The sequence below is a fragment of the Marmota monax genome, unplaced genomic scaffold, assembly GCF_021218885.2.
Source record: "Marmota monax isolate L192 unplaced genomic scaffold, Marmota_monax_Labrador192_F-V1.1 WCK01_AAM20220418_F8-fsc00024, whole genome shotgun sequence".
Taxonomy (NCBI): domain Eukaryota; kingdom Metazoa; phylum Chordata; class Mammalia; order Rodentia; family Sciuridae; genus Marmota; species Marmota monax.
Window position 1 is genome coordinate 29,850,205 of NW_026695224.1, and position 13,172 is coordinate 29,863,376.

The 13,172-nt window shown below is 48.8% G+C and overlaps 1 long non-coding RNA gene across 2 annotated transcripts in view; it reads right to left on the reverse strand.

Moving 5' to 3' along the window:
- Positions 1-13,172, reverse strand: part of LOC131423830 (uncharacterized) — a 128,601-nt gene that overhangs the window by 75,994 nt on the left and 39,435 nt on the right. The gene's annotated exons all lie outside the window — the stretch shown is intronic.

Here is a 13,172-nt window from a genome sequence, read left to right on the forward strand (position 1 = left end):
TATCCTGCATTGCTTATAGAATGACATGTTCGGGAAAGACAGACTTTTTTCCCAAATATTCTTGATCTGTGGCTGATTGAATCTGTGAGTGTGGAGCCCACAGATACGGAGGGCTGACTGTCTAAGGAGATTGAGAACCAGGTTCCAGCCCAGCTCTGCTGGTAACTAGATGTGTGACCTTGACAGAAGGTCATTTTGTGCAGAAGCAGGAGGCACATGGTCAGAGAGAACAGGGTCTGGATTCCAGCACGGCTCCTCCTAGCGGCCTTGGTCTCGCAGGCGGCTTCCCAAGCCATTACAGCCCTGACTGCTCCTCTGCGTTCCGCAGCAGGGTTGTGCTGATTCCAACGTCTATGATGGTATTTTGGTTAGTTAGTCTGTCATGCAAGATCATTTGACCAATCCCCTGTACTAACTTTCAACTGCTACTGTAAAAAAAAAGGTGACCTCAAACCTAGTAGCTAAATCAGCACAAGATCAGCAGCTCAGAACTGAGGGTCTTTCAGCTCCTGAGGTCAGAAGTCCAAAGTGGGTCTTACTGGGCTGAACTTCCCAGTCTATAGGACTGGGCTCCTCTGGAGGCTCCTGGGAGAATGCATTTCCTGGTCTTTCCCAGCTTCTAGAGGTCGATTTCCTCCATTCCTTGTCTCAGGCCTCTCGTTCTATCTTCAATGCTCCCCTCCAATCTCTGCTATGTTGTCACGTCTCCTTCTGGTACTTCTAAGAGGCCCCTCGTGATCACCCTGGGTCCACTCATAAATCCAGCGGTGTCCCCAACTCAGGGTCCCTGGCTCCATCACATCGGCATGTTCCTTTCTGCCAATCAGGGAAGATAATCACAGGTCCTGGGGTTAGAACATGGGCCCCCCAGGGGGAAATTATCTTGCCTACCACCCTCTTATGTTAGATTAAAATTACACAACCATCACCCAGCAGAAAACGTCTGCTCCCCACTGGCATGTACTATAGTGCAAAGGAAGGAGTGGAAGGGGAGGAAAGCAGCTGGGATCCAACGGGGCTAGCGTCAGCAAACTGAACCAACCTCTGCTCAGTTTCCAGGCACAAAGTGAGCCTTATGATGTTACCTATCACGTAGATCTGTTGCGGAAATTACGTTAGATACTACGCACAAAGTGTTTGGTACAGAGTCCAGAACAACACGGAGAGAGCTGGTGCACACCCGCTCTGCAATCACTACACCATCCATGCAGGAAGAAAAGGACGGGTTGGCAAATACTCACGGGGGTCACTGTGACTTCCTGACATGACAGGCCTCTCCAATTAACTCAGAGAAGAACTTGCAGATTTCTCCTGTCAGACTTAATCATACTCTTCTAGAGTTTAAAAGCAGTAAATAAGGTGGATGGCAATTTAGAATCCACCAGGCATTTTCTCTCCTCATCTTTGCCATCTCTCTCCACCCAGATGTATTAATTCTGGCTACTCAGAAGAGGACACTAAGGGTCAGAGTGGCCGAGCCCAAAATCAAGTTGCTAAGAGTTTAGTTCTGCTTTTCCAACTGCAAACCCCACACCTTCTCCACCGAACCATGCTGTCTGCATATTTTTCACCAGGTGTCCACTCACCTATTATGCCTGGGAAAACAAGGACAAAAGAATCCAACAGAAACTAACAAGTGATCCAACTTCAAAATAGCTAAGAATGATAAATATGAAATGACTGAGCATAGATTTTATCGATGACATTTTTTTTTTCGAGTATGTTCCTTGAGCTTCCAATATTACAGTTGGACTGATTTGGGTTTGAATCCTGGTTCTGACATTTTCAGTGATGTCACCTTAACCTCAACCTCTCTGAGTCTCAATGCCAGCGTCTGCTGGCACAAGGACCCAGGTTACCATCATTTGGACATAAACGTGAAAACGAAGGTGACTGCTGTGTGTCAGGTGAGTATGGCTAGGCTCTGCTTGTGGAAAGGATCCAAGGAAGGGTTGATTGGATGAATCCTTCTAGAACCCTTGCAACTAAATGGAAACAGTGTTAGAGGTGGCAGGCTTGACCAGGGTGAGCCTGGATTTCCTTCTACCCATCCCACTCACATTTTCTACAGGCACTTATTTAGAGAGATAAATACTTAGGTTTTTAAGAAATCATACTCTGGGCCTTCTCCCTTCATCTGGGTATGAAAAGATTTAGAGTTGGGAGGTGTACCATAAATCCAGTGACAGCCGTTCTGGAACTGATTGGAGATACTTTCCAACCTAATTAAAGTGGTTTCCCTTTTTGACTTTGTTCCAGGTATCCATTTATTGCCCAGGCTAGAAACTAATTTGTAGCAAGATTTGGGATCCAGACCCTTATTCTGGGAGGGTTGTTATATGTGATTAAGTTAAACCATTTAGTTTAATAGGGGAGAAGTAATTTGAAATAAAAGAAATTGCATTCCATATTCAAGAGATAAATATGCTTCTAAGTAAAAACAGAATTAAACTGCATGAAATATATTTTCTGAAACCAAGTACCTATTTCTGTTGCTATCAGAACACGGACTAAGGGATATTTGCCTCCGAATGACTTCTGCAACCAGGAGCCTGATTCCTCAGCACCCCTCCCCCTTTGCCTTTTCATTTCCTCTCCTTTCCAATCTCATGTGGTGGTGTCATGGTGAGGAACAGGGTGACCCAGCACAGCACTGCCACACAGAATCACCCGCAAAATCACAGCCAGCATCACCATCCGCCACCAACACAGTCATTACCGCCATTGTCCTCACCACGGACTTCATTCGTCTGAGAACCTCTTTTTGGATAAGGGAGGGTAGAATAAGGCCACAGTTTACCCAGAGGATGGAGGTTGAGGGATCCAATCTGCGCCTACACAAGCCTCCTTGGAGTTCCCTGCTCAACCTCTGCTAAGGAGATCTGGCTATTCCATAGCCGGATGGAGGAACCAGGGCATGTGTCTGACAACGTTGCTCAGAAACCTCTGCTAGACTCTGCAAGCTGACTCATCACCTCCAGGGGGAACTTGCCCTGAACTCTGAAAATCTGGACCTCCCTGCATGTCCTGTCTCAGCATCAACCTGTCCTCTCCTCTGTGATTCTTTCTTTCTACTCTCATTCGCCTACCCTAGGCCCCACCACACGCTGCGCCCCATGTGGCTCTGCTCACTGGAGGCCCATCCCTAGAGCACAGGCACACTCAATAATTAATTATCAGGTGAATAAATGAAAGAAGTGAATGAATCGAAAAAGAGCCACTACAACCAGAGCTGGTGAGGACTCAGAGCCCTCGGAGAATTGTAAGGAGATGCAGCTGCTTTGGAAACCAGCTTAGGTGGGTCTTCAAAACATTGAACACAGAGTTACCATAGGACCCAGCAATTCTACTCCTGGGTACACAGCCAAGACAAATGAAAACGTGTCTCCACAAAAACATTTGCATGTTCATAGTAGCATTGTTGATAATGGCCCCCAAATGCAAATTCAACTAATGAATAGATAAAGAAAATGTGTTATAGCCATGTAATGAAATATCATTTAACAATGAAAAACTCACAAAATGTGGATACATGCTATAACATGCTTGAATCTTGAAAACGTTATGTGAGATAAGCCAGCCACAAATCATGCACATTGTGTGATTCCACCTGGATGAAATGTCCAGGACAGGCAAATCCATGCACAGAAGGCAGATTGGCAGCTGTCAGGCATAGTGAGGGGAGAAGGCAGAGCCACTGCTAAGGGTTGTGGGGTTCTCTTTGGGGTGATAAAAAGCTTCTGGAGTTAGATGGTGGAGATGGTGGCACAACCTCGCGAATATAAATAGATAGATAGATAGATAGATAGATAGATAGATAGATAGAACCACTGAACTGTCTATTTAAAGAGGGAAGCTGAGCACAGAGGGGCTTTAGGGCAGTGGAAATACCCTGCCTGACCACAAGGCAGTGGAAACCCACACCTACTACCAGGAGTGGGGTCTGATGTTCACTGAGGACTGAGGGACCCTGGTTGTCCTTCAGTCCCACTCTGGGACTGGGGAAGTGGGAGGCTCTTCACGTGTCGGGGCAGTGGGTATTTGGGAAATCCTTGTAGCTTCCACTCAACTTTGCTATGAACCTAAAATCGCTGTACAAACAAACAAAAAAGTAGTCTACTTTGACAAACGGTGAATTTTATGGTAGGTCAACAATACCTCGATAAAGCTATTATTTTAAAAAGAAGAAACGCACCATGACCTGGAGCTGCCTGCTGCCCCCCGTGGTTGGATTCCCTCCCAACATGGGGCTGCCACTACTAGGCAGTGGGGCCTCCCCAAGGCCACGTGCCCTTGGGGTACTCCCCCAGCCTCTCTCCTGGGATCTGGGAAGTCTATGGGGACAAAGGGCCCCCCACCAATTATTTTCTCAGATTCACTCCAGGAAGTTCAGCTTGAATGCTTCCACGATGATGCAGCCTGGGTGCTGGCCCCCGACACCACAGCCGCGCACCCCCAGCAAGGCGCCCTACAGCGCAGGGTGCTCACGCTCACGTTAAATGATGGAGAGTGTCACCCTAGCTGGTCCTTGCTAGCTCCTGGTCTAGGTCAGAAGGCAGAGCTGCTTCCCATGGAAAAGGCCCATGGCCGACTTTGTGCAGCACCTCTGCCCTACCCTAGCCTACCTGCCCAGTGGCTCTGCACACCTAGAAAATCAGGGGCAGAGGACCTGCGACATTCTGCAGGATCCTATCAGAGATGGATTGAGGAAACCAGAGTTTGTTGAGAACTCGGGGGGGAGGTTTCATAGCCGAGAGAGAGAGAGAGAGAGAGAGAGAGAGAGAGAATTAGCTATTTTTTTAAAAATTCCCTCACGGATCTTTCTGTAGAATGTGCCATCAGAAGACAGGAGTCTGACTTTGAAAGCTTGGATGAATAAGCTACTGGTTATTTAAGATTTTTTTTTTAAAGATGTGAAACAGACTTTTATAACAAACACAACTTCCTTTTTTGAGGAAAAAAAAAATCTTCAGATATTTCTACTTCAGGTTGCACAGCCCAGAATGTCCTGGGGACCCATCTCTCCACCTCTTGTCCCTGCTCATGTGCCCTCCCTCCATCCATAATCTGCCCTGGGAGATTCGGGAGCCTCCTTTCTGAGCCACTCCCTGGATCAGTCTTTATTATGTATGTTCCTTACTTAACCTTCAGGAAAGATTTGTACTATACATATCATTCAGTTCTGTTCTGCAGACTGTGAAGCTGAACCTGAGAGTGGTGAGGGGCTTGCTGGGGGTCAGGGGGCAGTTAAGAGGAGACAGTGAAGGGGCAGCACTTCCCTGTGGTCTCCCAGGTCTCCTGGTGCAATACTGTGCTTTCTTCTTACCACCCGACTTTGCCCCAAGTTCTTCCTTGTTTCACAGGATGGGGAAACTGGTCCTCCTTGACACTGTCCAGGTTAAAATCTACAGGGTCCACCCTGCAAACCCATGGGGGTAGGATGGACTCAAATCCAGAAACGTCTGTTCTGTACCTAATGGTGGAAGATGTTACCAGAGTGAGAGACCTCAACCCCTGGGCAGGAACAAAGGCCTGTTTAATTATTATGAAATACAGACGACCTTTGCTGCATGTTGAAAGGTCTGAAAGAGAGAGAGAGGATGTGAGATAGAGCAGCAGAAAACACTTTCAGGGAAGGGCTGCCAGTCTGAGTACTTGGGCTGCCCATGGGTGAACCCAACACTGAGACGGAACTTTGAAACATCCACCCAGTACATTTCCTTTCTCGTGGAAACTGTTGGTGGGGAGGTTAGGTTTCTGCTTCTCTCCGAGTAGAAGAGGTGGGCTGTTATGCCACCCTCATCTCCAATGGAGTGGTGTGGACAGAACCCTCTGCCCACCCCTGCCCCATGCTCTTGCCCGTGGAGAATGACTTTCTAAGCTGGTTTTCCAGAGTAAAGGATATTCACTGGGCTGATTGCCACCAGGTCATATGTCCCCAAGGCAGGAATCAGGCTCTGTTCTTACAGTATCCCTACAATGAGGACTATTTTGTCCCCACATGACATTTGGTAATGCCTGGGAACGTTTTGAGTGGTGGCAACTTATCCAGGGCTTTCTAGTGGCATGGGGTACATAGAGGGCAGGGCCACTGCTAAGTTTCCTGCAATGTGTAGGACAGTCTCCCACAATAAGAACTCTCCAACCCAAAGAGGTGTTGAGGCTGAGAATCCTGCTCAGAAAGGATATACTCTCAGTTCCTCCAGGCCAGTCACTATTGGCTATGTGGGAGGAGAGTCGGCCTTCCTGTCTCTGTGTCCCCTTCACCCTATCCCAGTTATCAGCTCAATGATTGACCAACCAAGGAACCTGGACCATCCACGACCAGGCTTCCAAAGCCAACTAACTGTTAGTGTCTGAGAGCACTGTGTTGGCTCTTGTCTTTATGTCCCTTTAGTATTAATCGGTGCACTTGGTTTTGGCTTTTTCTTGAATTATGCTCACAATATTCCTTTGGTCTGCAGACAAAATAAGCAAAGATTAGGGAGGCAGCCAGGAGCAGCCCTGAAGCCCCATCCCAATCCTCGATCATCAAAGAAGTGCATTTGGGGTGTACAAACTTCTGTGCAAGCCCTTCCTCGCTGTTCTCCAGGTTTTTTTTTCCCAGAGAACAACAGTAGGTGGGAGGATTTGGACGCCACAGCCTGACACAGAACTCCAAAATGCTAGCGTTGCGTTAAAGTCTGTCTTTCCAGCAAACCCATCACCTGTGAAATTGGGAATTGGGTGTCAGAGGAAATGGGGCAGAGATATTTCATTTGCAGTGAAAATTCCGGATCATCCCAAGCCCAATGGCCGAGACGCGTTTTCAGGAGGAACAGATGGGCGCCTGTGAGCACGGGGGCCGGGATGCTCAAGGGAGGAAGACGTTTTAGCCAAACCTCCTGGGGGAGTCCATCTGGTCCAGGCCACGACAACACACCCCAGGAGGAGGCTAGATGAGGCCTGAAGATGCCTGCCGCTCTGAGGGGGCGGGCTTGTGTCAGGGCCTGCATTCTCATTGGCTGCCTGTCAGTCAGGTCTGGATGATGACCAATGGGCCATCTCTGAGAAAGAAGAAAGCCGAAGCTCTGTCTAAGGCGGCGACCCCAGGATTCTGATTCACTCCCAGGGCCGTGGGAGGACAGGGTGCAGTGCTCACCTGGCCAGCCCAGCTGCTGTGTCCTGGGAGGTGGACAGGTCCAGGTTCCATGAGTTCAGGGTGAACGGCGGGCGGGCGGGCACGTCCAAGGGCAGCTCTCAGTGGGCATCTGATTCCCACAGCTGGGTGGTATTATTTTTCACAGCAGGGCTTTCCATGCTGCAAGTCATTAAGCCTCCCAAATCCCAAATCCCCTAGCCTTGCAAAACCTTAGCTAATTGGGTAACATGAGCATACTCTGAAATGCAACCCGCTCTGGGGTGGTGAACACCCACTAGGAAACCCAGAGTAGCTCATCTCTCTGAGCACAGGAAAGATCAAAAAGGTGACATGGTGAAGGTCTAGCATGGAGGTCCTCAAACTTTTGGTCTTGGTACCCATATACACTCATAACCTACTGAGGACCCAAAGAGCTTTGGTTTTGTGGGTTCTATCTATTGATATTTATACTGGTAGAAATTCCACCTAATATGAGTTGTAAATAGTTATTTATCAGTGCATTTAATGCAACAATACAACACAACCATTACATTTTGGCATAAATAACATAATTCGATTAAAAATAATCATGGTTTCCAAAACAAAAACAAACAAACAAACAAAAAAAGCAATTTACCACAATAACGAACATTGTGAATTTTACCCCAGGTGCTGGGGATGGGACCCAGAGCCTTATAAGTGCTAAGTAAACACTCTACCATTGAGCTACTTCTTCTGCCCTAAATCTTTAATGTCTGGTTTAAAGGAAGATGCCAGAATTCTCTCCTCAACTCCTGCATTTAATTTGTCTTAATTTTGTTGTTGTTGTTGTTGTTAAAGGGTTTGAAGAAAATCCAGACTCCCATAGATATGTAGCTAGAAAGGGGGAATGTATTTTAATAGCTTTCTCAGGTAATTGGAGGTAGTATTCTTTGATACTACACCAAAACTCAACAAGGGGTATATTTTTTAAGATTAATTGCAATGTGGAATCTAAAACCGTATCAACAGAATTTTTGGTATTCTATTCGATTAAACTTTATTGGTTCAGTTGCACACCGAATGGATCTTATAATGCACAAAACATTGGTCATTTGGGAAATATGGACTCCTTGGCTTATACAGAATTTTTTCAAATGTTTTCCCATTTCATCTATACTTCATTTAAAAAAATCACATTTGTTAATACCACCAATCTCATCTCCAAAGTTGTCAAATACTGGGAAGCTGTCAAGCTCACAATTGCAGATACAAATTTTCCCAAATTCTAATTTTCTCTTGAAAGTTGGACTTTGAGCACTGGCAACACATGCTGTCAGGATTTTTTTCCTCCTGGAAGTGACAGTCTCATTTTATTCATTTTCAAGAAATTGTCTGCCAAAGGCCCCAGTCTGAATAGTCATAATTTGTCTGACAGTTGTTTTTTCCCAGTGAAAAATCATGTTCCCTGCAAACGTGGCTGGGTCAGCTCAGCTGGAGCAGGAGCAGGAGCACGGGTGGTCTTCTGGAACCATCCTGTGCGCAAGTGTTTGCATTTCCTGTTTTTCGACACCAAACATTAAGAGTTGTAGGCTCAAGGGTTGAGATTTGATGAAATTGATCACTTTCACTATTTCCATAGAGGACATTCTTAAAGAGAATCGGCTCCGTTCTTCCTTTCTTCTTGCCAGCATGTGGGAGAGAAGAACATAGCGATGATGACTCTGTCCCCTGGATTCCCATTAAGCCACCAGCAATTGGATCCACGCTGTTTCTGCACCATGGGGGCAGCTCACAACACAGTATCGAGGGCAAGCAGTGTCTTTATGTTACTGAGTTAAGTCATTTGACCTCAAAGACCCCTTGAAAGAATCTTGGGAACTCTCTGGCATCCAGGGTCCACGTTTGGAAGACCACAACAACCTAGGGAATGGTGGAGACCTCGGAAGCTCAGTGTCCCTCAGTCTGCCCAGTGATCCTCTCCTGCTTGGGAGGGCTGAAGCTGGAGAGGCAGCTGGAATCCAAGTGTTTTGTTTTTTTGTTTTGGGTTTTTTTTTTTTTTTGCTTTGTTTTTAAGAAAGAGTGTGCTTATTAAGGAAATGAAAAGAGTGTTGTGATAACAAAATTCTATCTTGTAGGTAGTAAAATGCATCTATAATCATAGTCAAGATTTTGGATTTTGATAGAGTTCTCCCGACTTGTTGTCTACGCCCATGAGGTGGTAGATGGACAGAAGGACATGAGACTACATAGATCATGCATCATGCTGACCTGTTTGGCTGCCCTCCTACAACTGCATCATGTAACAGGCCTCCTAAACCCCAGTTCCTGATGGTACCTGCAGTTTTACATATTGTCCTTTGATGGATCCAGAGTAAGATTCCACGGGGGCAGAGACTCAGATACATTTGCCATAGTTCCAGCTCTCAAGAGCAGGGCTTGCCCCTCATTCCTGAGGAGCTAGTAGGGAGTGGCAGCCAGGCCCTGCTTGGGGTCCCCTCCAACTGCAGCCTGGCAGAGCCTGCTTTAGCACTGTCACTTGTGAGAGCCAGGAGGGAGCCCGAGAGGAGGGCTTGTTGGGGGCAAGGGACAGGAAGAGGGTGTCAGAAAAGGTTTCAGGAGCAGGGATGCTGAAGGTGGTTTTAGGGGACGAGAAGATGCTGGCAGCACAGAAGGGGAGGGGCAGCTGGGGGGCGTTGACCAAGTGTGACTGACAGGCTGAGGGGAGGAAGGCAGGAAGAGGAGGCAGGAGATAAGGTGGAAGAGGCAATGAGGAGCCATATAACCAAAGGTCACGGCAGCAATGATAAGGCTTTTAGGCCGAGAGCCGTGAGGTGCCATGAAGGTTTCTTCCAGGACGTGGTGATAAGCTGGATTTTGAGAACACGGTGCTGGCCACAGCGTAGACAGAACATCGAGACAGCTGTGGGCTCCCCACAGCCACCTGGCTGAGGAGCCCTGAGGGTCTGTGGTGGGGCGGGAGCGTGGGGGAGGGAAGGCCTGGGAGACCTGTCAGGGGTGACCACGCTGTGAATCCTCCGTCCAGATCACCATCCCTTCACCAGGCAGGTCATTAGATCTATAAATCACAAATTAATCTTAAGAAGTAAAAAGGAGCAAGGGAGGAGAGGGGCGCACGTGACTTCTCCCTCTGCCCTCCGCGTGTGTGTTTGATGACTCGGGGTTTCCTTGGCAAAAGTCAATGAAACAATTAAGTCCCTGCCCATTTTTCCTCATCCTGATCGCAAACAGTGTGGAAAAGGCTTGCACTACACTTTTCACACGCGGGCTTGTTAATAATTCATGCACTCGCCTTTTTCGGGTCTTTTGTCTTGTGCTGCTTCTACCCAGGGCCAAGTGGCTCTGCTCCCCTGACTCTCCGAACGCCCATCCCTGCAAACACACAGCCGGCCACCTTCTCAACGTCCATGATTTGGGGCTGGCGAAATTCTTTTTATGTCCCATCAAAACCCCAATGAGAGATAAAAATGACCTTTGCATATTTCATCAACTCGCTACACGACAAACTCTGTCTCGCTTGGATCATTTTGCCCAGGGTCCCTGTGGCCGAGCCACAGAAGTGGGTGTTGCTGCTACTCCGAGTGTGGTCCCTAGACCAGCAGCATCAGCTTCACCCTGGGAAAGGGTTTCTGAAGCTCAGCACTATTGACATCTGTGGCCAGGAAACCCTTTGGTGGGAACCACCCCATGTATCAAATGTTGAGTAGCAGCCCAGATTCTGCCCAGCAGATGCAAGAATGACCAAAGGTCCCTGGGCCCACAATCTCCCCAGTGAAAGCCACTGCCCAAGACCTTGTTGGAGACGTGGGCTCCCCAGCCCTACCCAGAGCCAGAATCTGCATTTCAACAAGACCAGAGGTGATCCACAGGTGCTAGGTTCAAGGACTAGTTTCCCAATATAGGCTGCACATTGGACTCACCTTGGAGACTAAGAACATCTACTATCATGGCACCACCTCCAGAGATTCTGGGTCGCTGTGGGTAGAACATGCACACTAGGGTTGCCATCGGGTGACTCACATGTAGCAACATTTAAAGCCACCATTGCTCACGTTGCTTACCCCTGATCCTCACCTTTTCAGATGAAGAAACTGAGGCACAGAAGGGCCCAGGAACTTCCTCACCTGGAAATCAGTCCTACCAAGATTCACATTGGAAACATCCATAGCGAGTATCCCTGTCAAGGCTCTCCCCGTCCCTTCCAGTGTCTCTGACCAGGTGACCTTGACTTGTGTTTTTATTGCTTCACCCCCTTCCTGACCAGAGGGTAAGATCTTGAGGTCAAGGACGATGTCTACCTGCCTCAGCCAGGATATGTCTGCCAGGCACTTATACCACCACCTTGCCTTTAGCAGAGAAGCCAACTGGAGCAAGTGAATGGACGGACAAGATGGACCGACATCAGAGTCCAGAACTGAACATGCTTGGGTGCCAAGGTCCAATCCACTACACATCACTGAGGAGTCAGAAATAGGTGGCAGGTGTTCTGTTGGTGGCTTAGTGCAGTTTGACATCATCTGGCCAGTCTCTCGGGTTCAGTGTCTGCTTTGAGGCCGACCGTGGGCAGAGGTCTAGGTCTAGGTCAGGCAGCCACCAGGCATCAGCATCTCCAAGGGCCTCCTTATCTTTCTTGGGAACACCAAACCCAGCACTCCACCTCCGGGCCACCAGGCCCACTGTCTTCTTGTAGATAAGGACAACAAAGTTCAGAGCAGCAGTGAGCAACAGGGAGCTACCAGCTCCTAAGTGCTAAGAGTTAGCGTCCAGAGGGACTCTGTGAACCCAGCACCAACAATCACCAGAACAGAGGCAATGCCCTCCAGCTGCCCCCCTCCCCCGGGGCCAGGGAAGCACTTTGGATCCCAGCTGCTGACCCTCTTCACCTCTTCTAGCCCAATAGATCTTGCCACCCACTGCGGCCGCACTACCTCCTTTCACTCCTTCAGTATGTAGTTCCCCCGTCAGTTCCCCTCAGCCCTGAGCCCTGGCCCCTGCTATGCCAGTGGCCTATGACACTCTCCACTGCTCGGTCTTTAACTCTGAGGGGAAGGCCCGGGACCACATCTTCTCGGGGAGACACCTCTGTTTCTCGGGGCTGCCAAGCACTCTCGTCTCCACAGTCCCTGCCTGGTGGCAGCTCCTTATTTGCTGGCCATGCCTACAACGTGGTCAGCTTGGGGAGGGCAGTGGCCATGTTCATGTGCTTCACTTTGTATTCCAACACCTAGCCCGACCCTGGCTCTGAGCACGTGCCGAATGAACGTGCGTCCAAGGAATGCATCAAGCCCTGTGCCTAGTGCCCTGGCCAGGACTGGGGCTCATTGGCTCCATTTCAGTTCCATCTAAGATGGGAATTAGGTAAGGGGGGTGGGGCGGGCGGGATGGGAGGAGGGAGGGCAGATGTTCGCTTTTGCATGGCTCTTCCCAAAGTTGCATTACTTGTCACATGATCAGAAAAGAATCTGATATCGGCTCCTGCCTCCTAGGGCCTCCTCCCGTCCCCCAGGCCTCCTGGATGCAACCTGAATCATCAAAGGAAAATGACAGGGAGCCCAGCAACCGCATCTCCTATGTCGGGGGAGAAGCAGGTGCACCCAAGGCGGGAGGTCAAAGTTCATAGCAAACATGGGCAGGCATCCGGTCCCCTCAGAAGAGGGAATGCCCACCCAGGATAGCATATTGCCCAGAAACTAAGAGCTTTCTAGAACATGTGAACACAAATGTTCACATGATTAAAAGTCAGCAAATCAGGACCACCGTCTCCTGGGAGACTCTGGTAGGTGCTACATGTGTGGCTGAGAGGTTCAGTTGGCTGCTCAGCAGCCCAGCAAGGAGAAGATCACCCCTTAGGGGGTGAGAGAGACAGAGATCTTCTCTCTCTCTCAGCCCCCAAGGTCATCATAGGTTTTGGAGACGCAGCTTGAGCCTGAGAAAGGTCTGGGGACGCTCCTCCCCTGGAGGAAGACCGTACGGCCTGGGGTGCAGAAGTACCTTGGCCTGGGAAAAGGCAGGGAGGTCTGGGCAGGGGGACAGCCAAGACAGGAGTCCAGAG